The sequence below is a fragment of the Schistocerca piceifrons genome, chromosome 3 (assembly GCF_021461385.2).
Source record: "Schistocerca piceifrons isolate TAMUIC-IGC-003096 chromosome 3, iqSchPice1.1, whole genome shotgun sequence".
NCBI classification, from domain to species: Eukaryota; Metazoa; Arthropoda; class Insecta; order Orthoptera; family Acrididae; genus Schistocerca; species Schistocerca piceifrons.
Genome location: NC_060140.1, coordinates 143,224,840 through 143,237,330, shown reverse-complemented (window position 1 = coordinate 143,237,330; position 12,491 = coordinate 143,224,840).

Here is a 12,491-nt window from a genome sequence, read left to right as displayed (position 1 = left end):
TTTCTGCACTGCTGCCTTCTCTTCTACTATCCTTTATATCTATCAAAACTGCTCTTTAACTATTGCTCCACCTAGAACTAAGAATATGTAATGAAAACCCGATATGACAAATCTTTTACCGAATGTGACAATTTTCAGTAGGCACCCCCGTAATGACAACTACCGCCGTAATTTTAATTACAGATAAAATCGTAATCATCAGTATGTATAAAATTTTGAGCAGTCGGAACCACATATTTGTAACAATAGATGTTTTTGACCACAACAGCATGAAAGTCAACCGCTTAGTATACCTAACCAACAATGGAATGCACAAGGTCAACCAGGCTTTAATGTTTCGCCGTGTGCACGTATAGTCCCGGATCCAACAAATAGTAACGCACGGCAGCAAGGAAACAACTACGTACAAAGAAGACAGTATTTCAATTCCTATCGCAGTGCACCGTATAGGAATGACTATTACGACAGACGTAACAATAATGAGAACAATTTTCAGCGTACATCTAACAACAGTCGGACATACCAACAGCAAAATTATACACAAGAACCTATTCTCATGAATGAACCAGGCAACAGGTGTCATCTATAGCGTAACACGTCAGTAAGAAATAACAGAGCAGTTCAAATAGCCGAAGTACCACAGCATCCTCCCGTAAATAATAGCACGTACGACAGAATTTGACCAGACACAGTACAGGTTGCATATTCCAGTAACGTAAGCAATAATTTAGACACGCAGAATCTTGTTCACGAAAATGTCATTAATTTTGACGCCATCCGACACACGTTTGCATTAAAGACAGAATCACGACGTACGTAGACGACATTCTCATCGCAGAAGCTAACTGGTCTGAACACAATGTGATTTTTGAACAACTGTTGCAAACTTTTCATGCTCAAGGACTCACAGTTAATCTCAGTAAATCGCACTTTGGCAAAATTTCTATAAAATTTCTTGGACACGTAATTTCAGCAGACGACATTCTCATCGCAGAAGCTAACTGGTCTGAACACAATGTGATTTTTGAACAACTGTTGCAAACTTTTCATGCTCAAGGACTCACAGTTAATCTCAGTAAATCGCACTTTGGCAAAATTTCTATAAAATTTCTTGGACACGTAATTTCAGCAGACGACATTCTCATCGCAGAAGCTAACTGGTCTGAACACAATGTGATTTTTGAACAACTGTTGCAAACTTTTCATGCTCAAGGACTCACAGTTAATCTCAGTAAATCGCACTTTGGCAAAATTTCTATAAAATTTCTTGGACACGTAATTTCAGCAGAAGGCATTGCGCCTGATCCGGAAAAACTTCAAGCTCTACGTGACATTACTATTCCTACGACAAAAAAACAATTACGCAGTTTTTTGGGCTTAATTAACTTTTTTCGTAAATTTATTCATCACTCTGCTTTAGACACACCCAGATTATGCCAATTAACAGGTAAAAACACTATTTGGTCTTGGGATAAGCAAGCGCATTCTGAATTCATGAACCTGAAACATGCTTTGTTGAATGCACCACTTTTATCGCTCCCAGACCTTACCAGAAATTTTTCCATTGCCACCGACAGTTCTAACACCGCTTTAGGCGTACATACAGGGCGTTTCAAAAAGAAAGAGCAGATTTCAAACATTTATTTCTCAAAAACTACAAATGATAGAAACACAATTCCAACGGTCCTTCACTCAATATGAGTACCAAATGTTACACAACAAATATCAAAACTGTACCTCAATATGAGCACCATTTGTTACACGACAAATATCAAACCGGTATCTCATTTCTTGCCACACACGACGCAACTGGTCTTTAGTTACCGAATTCACGGCCGCAACAATTCGATGTCGTACCTCTTGAAGAGTAGCGGGCATAGGTGGGACATAAACACAGTCCTTTATGTACCCCCACAAATAAAAATCGCAGGGAGTAAGGTCTGGTGACCTGGGAGGCCACAGACGATGACACTGATCTTGTGCTCCTGCTCTTCCAATCCACCGTCCTGGAATGGTGTTATTTAGGTACCGTCGTACAGGTTCAGAGAAGTGTGGTGGGGCGCCATCTTGCATGAAGATGAAGTGATTTGAATCTTCCTGAAGTTGAGGAAATAGCCAGTTTTCTAACATGTCCAGGTAAATGGTTCCTGTGATAGTTTTCTCCATGAAAAAGAAAGGTCCATAAACTTTGTTTACCGAAATTGCACAAAAGACGTTAACCTTTGGTGAGTCTCTTTCATGTTGAATAACGTCCCTCGGAGTTTCACTCGCCCAAATTCGTACGTTATGCCGATTAACTTTACCAGAAATGTGAAACGTTGATTCATCTGAAAAAATTAATCGTTCGGCAAAATTGTCCTCTTCCATGTCCTGTAGAATTGCAGTTGAAAATTCGAACCTTTTGTTGTGGTCGTCAGGACGCAATGCTTGCAATAACTGCAGTTTGTACGGCTTCATGTGCAGACGGTTACTCAGAACGCGCCATACCGTTGTTTTAGACATGTTTAGTTCGTGACTTGCCCGTGCCGTGGATTTTCTAGGGCTCCTTTCGTAAGCTGCACGGACACGCTCGACATTTTCATCCGATGTGCGTGGACGACCCGTGCTTTTTCGCTTGCAGATGCAACCATCTTCTACGAATCTGTGATGCCACTCATAAATTTGCTTATGACGAGGCGGCTGTTTGTTGAATTGACGGCGGAATGCACGTTGCACACCAACAATGGACTCTAACTTTGCAAATTGCAGCACACAAAATGATCGTTCCTGTGGTGTCGTCGCCATTTTCCTACAAACAAACGCCAGCGCCACTGCGGATTTGCATGGAACTTCTGCGCGGACCATTGAAAAACTTTGAACCTTTCTCTGACAAGAAACGTTTGAATTGTGTTTCTATCATTTGTAGTTTTTGAGAAATAAATGTTTGAAATCTGCTCTTTCTTTTTGAAACGCCCTGTATTTTTCAGGAAATAGAAGAAGATGGCTCTACAGTAATTAAAAACATCGCATTTGCAAGTCGCATTTTGTCACCCGCTGAACGAAATTATTCTGTTACAGAACTTGAAACATTATGTGTTGTATGGGCTTTCACGAGATTTAGACACTTTCTTTATGGCAGACACACCACCGTTTACACAGACCACAGAGCGATACAATTTTTGCTTTCAGCTAAATTTACTCACGACAGGTTAAGTAGATGGAAACTGTATTTACAGGAATTTAATTTTACGATTGTTCACATTCCCGGCACACAAAATGTTATAGCAGACGCACTATCGCGTTCTCTGAGCAACAATCAGCAAGACGTAGCAACCAACTTCTGCAAAGCAAATTTCAGTGTCATGTACATTCAACAAGTAGCATTTGAAAGTTTTATTTCGTCGTCATTACAGGACATAGCACAAGAACAAAATAAAGACAACGTGTGGAAAGAAATTAAACACCTTTGGCAAGATAGGAATATGTTACGATTAGAAACCATTACACTGTACGCAATGACATTCTGTTTCGCCGCTCTCATCCTGACAGCAACAATTGGTTATTATGCATTCCTGACGAACTGGTTAACAAATTAATCTGGTACACTCATTTAAGTTACGCACATTACGGAGCACGAAAATGTTTTCTTATACTGAGACAGAACTGTTATTTTACCAACATGGAGAAACGTGTACGACGAGTTTTAGCATCTTGTAAAATTTGCCAGAAAGCTAAGTCAGACACCACTTCACATATTCCTCCATTATATCCCATTATACCTGTTAAATTAAGACACACGGCCGCTGTAGACATTTTTGGTCCGATTCCGAGAACTAACAGAGGTTTTTGCTACATCTTTGTCGCTGTTGAACTCACTTCAAAATTTGTTACTTTCACTCCGTTACGCAAAGCTACTGCTAAAACTGTTTCGAAAGCATTTGTAAAACATTTTCTGTTTCATGTAGGGCATGTGATGAAAGTAATTTCTGACAATGGATCACAATTTCGTTCTGCTACATGGACACGTATGTTACGAGCTAGAAACATTTCTCCGATTTATATATCCAAGTACCATGCTTCTTCGAAACCCTGTGAAAGATTAATGAAAGAAATTGGTAAGCTGTGCCGAATATACTGCCACAAAAGACATATTGATTGGGATACACACATATTCTCATTCCAAGATGTAATTAATTCCATTCCAAATGAATCCACTATGCTTTCTCCGTCTGTTATACTGAAAAACGTTGAACCACCAAACAAAATTAAAGAATTAGTAAACTTCCCTAAATGTCGTCGCCTACGACACCATGAAATAATTGACATTGCGCTGAACAACATCAGACGTGCCGCAGAGCGCCGGAGAAGACAGCAAAAACAGGTTTGTACACGCCGCGACTTTCACGTTGGACAGAAGATATTAGTGCGTACACACTATTTATCCAGCAGAATAAAAGGTAAGTGCAGTAAATTTGAACTTCTATACGCAGGACCATATCGGATTCGCAGCATTCCTCATCCCAATGTGGTACACGTCGAAACTTTGAGAACCAGAAAATCGAAAGGCAACCACCATTGGTCAAATATTAAACTCTTTATTGAATGAAGACACCGTATGATTCAAGACACTATGATGCCATTTACTAATGCAATTATATTCACATGACTAATTATTGATGATTATCGTATTTTTCTTGGCAAGTGCCCGGCAAGGTAAGGTTAGCAGGTCGCTTTTCTTGTCATTACACATCAGACCGTGCACATTTTCCATTTTTTTTGTGTGTATGATTGTATTCCAGTTTTGTTTATATGCACTGTGAAATAGTTAAGATATAACACACACCAGTTGACTTTGACATTTTTTTTGCCCTATGACATCTCAAGATCGTGACTGTTTTACATTTTTGCCGCTGCATTGTGATATTCTCTGTACATTTTGCCTTTGAACACTGTCTATGCTTTTGACATATTACGTTTTCTGTTATGTTATGCTGTATGCTTAATTGTGTCACCATTAACCAGTCATTATTTAGTGGGTATATGATTTAAATGTAAGACATTAATCTTTGTTCATCAAATTCAGAATGAAATGATGCGTGTAAGAAATAAATTCAACAGAAATGGGAATTTCACCTACGGAATAAACGAAAGAAGATGCAATAACTTTATGAGGAAGAGTAAATGGATCAGGATTAACAAGCATTAACAAGAATATACTATACTCATCGTAGAATAGCAGTCTTAACTAATTTTTCTTTCAGAATACAAGGTGATTGATGCAGGCTGTCAGACAGAACTACACATCTTAGTTTTAGTGATGAAATATGCTAGAGATAAGGAATAGTTGTGTAATGAGTAATGAAGTGATTTTTTGCAGATGATAATGAATGCTGATGAATAATGATGAAGAATATGCTACTATGAATGATGAAGTTTTTCTTTACAGGTGATGATGATAATGGAGTTTTGATGATATGTATAATGAAGTTTTCTTTGCAGCTGAGGATAATGTTGAAGTTATATTTAGGCTATGTAGTTATTTAAGTATTTGTTGCAGTTCGTTTTGACAGCAAGTGTTATATTGCACAGTATAATGACTGAAGGTTTTGGAAAGGACAGCTAGGGAACACATTTTTTATACACATTTCACTACCTGTTAATTCGAAGTTCACTACTTTTCAGCATAAAATGCATTTCTCTTTTCAGCTTAATAATCCATTTTTATATATTTTTTGCAGGAGAAATTATTTATGAGATTAATGTGCTATAAGCAGTTGTTCATTAAATCTATGAATGTGGTTACATATACTCTACTTGTTTCATAATCTTGCCACAGCTGACTTATGATGAATGACGTTACACATTTTTCATTTATACCAATAACCCAGAAGCAAATTCTTCTCTCTTGCTTTCCCCTATAATTACCCTAAGCAATGCATTGCTAACAAAAAAAATGTATTACCAGTCCCAAATAATGTTACTAGTTTAAGAGAATTCTGAATAATACTGATCAGCTCTGAATAGTATGTCACTTCAGTAATGACTTCTTAATGATAAAAAAAAAAAAAAAATGCTTTGTAACTGGCAAATAACTGCCACTGTTTATTGTAATGAGACTACTTATAACGCCCATGATTATTAATGCTATGACTGTAATTAACTGATTTTTAATCATGACTTCTTAATGGTGTGTATCACCAGTTTCAAATAATGCTACTCATTTAAGAAAGTTCTGAATAATACTGAATGATGAACAATGTTTTATAATATTCAATACTTACTGGCCACTGAGTGCCAATAATTAATCTAATTAAATGAATTATGACCTTTCATGTTTTGGTAACTGGCCAATGAGTGCCAATAATTAATGTCACTAAACGACTTATGTTATTAATTATGCCATTAATTAGCTCTTGTTTTCAATGTTAACTTTTCATGTTTTGGTAAATGGCCAATGAGTGCCAATAATTTGTATCACTCAATGTATTATGTTAATGCTAGGCCAATAATTGACTCTCCTTTTCAATTAAGACTTCTGATGAACATTATTCTGTCATACTAAATACGCTTTGTAACTGGCCAAGGACTGCCACTGTTTATTGTAATACGATTACCCATGATGCCAATAATTTAATTTTATGAACATTATTCTGTAATACTGTACTACATACTTGGTACAGAAATGTTCAATAACTGGGCTATGAATGCCGCACACTACTACTGTAATTCCCAATGAAGCCTATTATGTGACTTAATGTCCTTCACCTTATGAGCTAACTACCCTGAATTACTCCAATGTCCATTTGTCCTGTCCATCCTCATGATCATGGAGCACTATATTTGGTTTTTGCACTAATTCTACGTTGGTGTGCCTTGTAAGAGCGTGGTGTTGACACGACATGCTGTCCACCACCGTGAGCGATGAAGACGTTATTATGGTCCCACTGTTTGGTGTACCTGATGTACTGCCAAAATGAAAACATGGAATATTACTACGACAGTTCAGTGTCGTGGCTACGCTGATAAATTCTGATGGGAAAAGAACTTCAAATTGTGTCACTTGGTGTTGTACTTCTGTGGAAAGATATGGACTTTCAGAACAGCTGTGTGCAATCTAAAGTGCTACAACCATGATGCAATCCTTCCCTTTCCTATCCTAATTCTTGTCACATAGTGAAGATCATTTTTTGCTAACATCATTTATGTTCATGGGCTATACATTTTTTTTTCGATTTGCTGAACTCCAGTGCGAGTACACTTATTTCACTGGTCGACATCATTTTTTTTTGTCATTATGTTTATTTGTTGTGAAAATGCTAAAGACATTTTTTCGATTTGTTCTGAAGTACAGTATATGTGCACTCTTGTCTTTTATATTGTATATACATTTTTATTTTGATGATATGTTCTGAACTACAGTGCATGTGCACTTATGTTATGTGTTAATATGTTTTCTACTGAACTTCAGTGCCTGTGCACTTTTCTCATTTTTCAATATGATTTGTACTCATTCTGTATGTTCAATACTTCAGTGCGTATGCACTTATGTCATTTGTTACTCATTGTATATACATTTCGTCATTTGCTGATATGTTCTCAACTGCAGTGCATGTGCACTCATGTCACTTGTCAACATGATTTTTTGCCATTCTGTTTATTTGTTCTGAAAATGCTAAAGAATTTTTTCAGTGCGTGTGCACTTTCTTATCTGTCAAATAATTTGTATATACAGTTTTCTGATTTGCTACTATGTTTTGTTCTCACATTTTGTCTTTGTCTGAAATGTTTCGTACTCGGTGCATGTGCACAACATTTAATTCATGTACATATTCTGTAAATTGTAGAAGTTTATTAATTAAAGAAAAATTTTGCTGCTCTTGGCAAGTCCAAATGACTCACCATCGCTGCCAAATTTTTGCCCCCCAGTGGAGGGTTATGAAACACGTATGTTGTGTGGTGGCGATGGCGAGGCATTGCAGAGTCTCTGACCAGAGAGCCATTTATCGTGGCTAGTCTGCGATTGACCGCGCGAGAGTTGCGAGCAGTAGTCTGTCAGTAGTAGTCGTGCAGTACAGTTGCGAGCAGTAGTCAGTGGGCAGTCTGTGAACAGTGCAGTATGTCGGTAGTAGCAGTCGAGTACAGTTGTGTGTGAGGAGTCGGCGGGCGTCGACATGGCACTCTGGTCAAGATTCAGGATGAGGTATATTATTTTTAAATGCGCTCAGCTAATAATGTAAATTAACTGTAACTAATTTGTGCAATAATCGCACCAATAATAATTTTGGTTTTCAAAGCAATATTTTTAACAAAAGAACTATTTAATTGAACGAACGATTTCCTTCCATTTCCTTTAAAGAAAAGTTTGAATTAAATTTCAAAGAAAAAAATATGAAAAAAATAATACTTGCAATGCATTTCCTCCAAGCCGTGGCCAACAATAAGAGCAGAACTTTGACATGCAGTTTCAATGAGGTAAGAAATTAATTATGATTTTTTTTTTTTACACAGGGCCAAAGACCGATATTTCGGTTTAATTGAGTTTACATTATCACTGAAGTCTCATTAGCATTGAATTGTTTTTCATTATTTTCGTGACAGCTTACACCTTGAGTCAGATTGCGATTCTCATTTTTATTGTCATTAAATTTATTTGCTGGGAGCTTATGTTAGGTTGTATTCTTGTTAACATTGAACTATTGTGTTTCAAAATTTCTCTGGGGAGCTTACACTTAGCTCAATGTGCATTAGCATTTCTATTAAATAAAATATCTTTTAAATTTTTGTGGGGAGGTTACACTACATTACATATTACTACTACATATGAAATTTAGTTAACATAAAGAATTTTTCTTTAGACTTGGGTGGAGGTCTCTGTCTGTTACCAATCTCGATATAATTGATCTGATGTTGTATACTTATTTGCGATCGCGCCGCGCCAGCCAAAAACCCAGAGCGAAACATCGACAATATTCCTCATACTTCATAAATGGTTTAAGTTATTCAAATGAGATTCTGGCAAATGATAGTATGCAAGGAGGAGAGTATTTTGCCATATGATTATTATGAGAAAATTCACTATCTACAGTGTTATTCCACCAATACAGACCTTTTCGATGAAAGTATGTGATTTTTAGGGGCCATCGATAGCTGGTGAAACGAGAAATGCTGTGGGTTTTGGAACAACGTAAGTGAAGACATTACACACCTTTTTTGCACCAAGGATATGCTTTTTCATACTGACCTTACTTTTCCTCAGTTCCTCACTTGATAAACTTAACAAACCACTGTTTCAGAATTCTCTCGTAGTTGCGTCTGCACAACATGTTAGTGAGGTGACACTGTGTAAGATCCGCTGTGTTTTGGCAGAAGAAGCAAATTTTTATATGGTGACCAGAGAAATTTGTGGGTTTTACTCAAAATTCACCACTCATGGCACTTCTCTGAGAGTTACTGATGATTGACAAGCCAAGGTAAAATAAATCGCTGAAATTTCTGCGGAATTCTTTTTAGATAGTAACCAAAGCAGAGGTGACAAATCTTTGTGAACGGCCACCACGCAAGCGTTTTTACAAGAACGTGGGTATAGGCTTCAGTTTAGAATGGCACTTCCCCTCCAGCACTTGGCATTTCCCCTACAGCATATGCCTATAACCCCCACCACTACCGTTGTCGCCAATTGTTCCCAGCCGGCCGGCCAGGTTGACCGAGCGGTTCTAGGTGCTGCAGTCTGGAACCACGCGACTGCTACGGTGGCAAGTTCGAATCCTGCCTCTGGCATGGGTGTGTGTGATGTCCTTAGGTTAGTTAGGTTTAAGTAGTTCTAAGTTCTAGGGGACTGATGACCTCAGATGTTAAGTCCTATAGTGCTCAGAGGACCTGGAAGAACAGCTGAACAGAATGGACAGTGTCTTGAAAGGAGGATATAAGATGAACACCAACAAAAGCAAAACGAGGATAATGGAATGTAGTCGAATTAAATCGGGCGATGTTGAGGGAATTAGATTAGGAAATGAGACGCTTAAAGTAGTAAATGAGTTTTGCTATTTGGGGAGCTAATTAACTGATGATGGTCGAGCTAGAGAGGATATAAAATGTAGACTGGCAATGGCAAGGAATGCGCTTCTGAAGAAGAGATATTTGTTAACATCGAGTATAGATTTAAGTGTCAGGAAGTCGTTTCTGAAAGTATTTGTATGGAGTGTAGCCATGTACGGAAGTGAAACATGGACCATAAATAGTTTGGACAAGAAGAGAATAGAAGCTTTCGAAATGTGGTGCTACAGAAGAATGCTGAAGATTAGATCATGTAACTGATGAGGAGGTATTGAATAGAATTGGGGAGGAGAGGAGTTTGTGGCACAACTTGACTAGAAGAAGGGATCAATTGGTAGGACATGTTCTGAGGCATCAAGGGATCACCAATTTAGTACTGGAGGGCAGGTGGAGGGTAAAAATCGTAGAGGGAGACGAAGAGATGAAACACTAAACAGATTCAGAAGAATGTAGGTTGCAGTAGGTACTGGGAGATGAAGAAGCTTGCACAGGATAGAGCAGCATGGAGAGCTGCATCAAACCAGTCTCTGGACTGAAGACCACAACAACAACACAATCTGCGTAACTCCATGTGTTTGACTATAGCGCGAACCATAGCTCCAGAATTAGTACGTATTCTAAAATCGAAATGTGTATAAATCTGTAAACATCACAACGTAATGTTGGTCAGGTCTCATCTGGAGCGTAGCCTTGTATGGAAGTGAGCCATGGGCGATGCGCACTTCAGACAAGAAGAGAGTAGACGCTTTTGAAATCTCCTCCTGTAGGAGAATGGTGCATACGGTACGGGCAGATTGACTAATATATGAGGAGGTACAGAATCTAATTAAATAGGCACAACTTTACAAAAGATGGGATCAGTTGACAGGACACATCCTGAGGCATGGGATGCTCTCTGTAGCTAGCATCTTTGCCATGTGAGGCATCTCTGTGTCCTTTATGTTCTTTGGCGCGCCTCCAGAGAGTGTCCTTGGCCGGCAACACTAGTTTTAACTTGTCGCCGGCCGCGGAGAATTAAGTTAGTGACGTCATCGGGCAAAAAAGGGTGCTCGCGGTCGTTTTTTTGGTCTGGCGCGCATGTGTTCATATAAGGAGTAATGAGTCTAAGCCGGCTTCAGTCGGCGTGCAGCAGCACCGGACTGTTATTTGAGATGCCTCGTTATAGGAGAAGATATAGACGTTCGCGTGTAACTGTTTATAAGGCCTTAGAAGATCTGGAGGTCAAAGTTGCTAACAAAGGAGCACAGACTATTTTGCAAGGTCCATCTGTGTTTTGGTTGGTTCAAATGGCTCTGAGCAATATGGGACTTAACATCCGAGGTCATCAATCCCCTAGAACGTAGAACCACTTAAACCTAACTAACCTAAGGACATCACAAACATCCATGCCCGAGGCAAGATTCGAAACTGCGACCGTAGCAGATGCGCGGTTCCAGGCTGAAGCGCCTAGATCCGTTCGGCCCCACCGGCCGGCTGACAATTTGGTAATGGAGGTGAAAACTGCTGAGGAAAACCTAGACATGCATACGGTAAGCAGTGTTTGTAACATTGCTTTAGAGGAAATTCCAAGAAATTGCAATTCTGAGGAAAATATCATTTGAAAAATTTTGAGAAGTTCATGATTTATACAGTTGGCTGCACTCCTCCACTAGAAAAATATCTTCGCAAAGCCAACACACACCACATGCAGCTAGAGAGACAGAAGTAGCTACAGTGAAGGGGGAAAAATGACCAAGAAATAATTAATGTAGAACAATGAAATTTCGGGAATACGTTTGTTTCGGTATCAAATTTAAGTCATGAACACTGCAAGATCACAGGTTAATGTAAGCACGAGATAAGCCTTTGCAAATGTGAAAAGCTTGTACGTTAATAACCGGTGTAACTGCCAGAAAATTGGATGCAAACACGCAAACGTGAGTGCATTTTGTTGTACAGGTACTGGATGTCAGTTTGTGGGATGGAGTTCCAAACCTGTTGCCCTTGGTCGGTGAATACAGGACGGTGTGGATGAGGCTGGAGTTGTCGTCCGATGATGTGCCGTATGTGCTCGAATGGAGACATATCTGGTGATCGAGCAGGTCTAGAACGTGTCGATACGGTGTAGAGCTTGTTGCGTTACAACAGCTGTACGTGGGCGAGCGTTATCCTGTTAGAAAACACCCCTTTGGACGCTATTAGCCGGCCGGTGTGGCCGTGCGGTTCTAGGCGCTTCAGTCTGGAACCGCGTGACCGCTACGGTCGCAGGTTCGAATCCTGCCTCGGGCATGGATGTGTGTGATGTCCTTAGGTTAGTTAGGTTTAAGTAGTTCTAAGTTCGAGGGGATTGATGACCTCGGATGTTAAGTCCCATAGTGCTCAGAGCCATTTTTGGATGCTATTCATGAATGGCAGCACAACAGGTCGAATCATCAGATTGACGTACAAATTTGCAGTCAGGGTGTGTCCGGCAACCACGA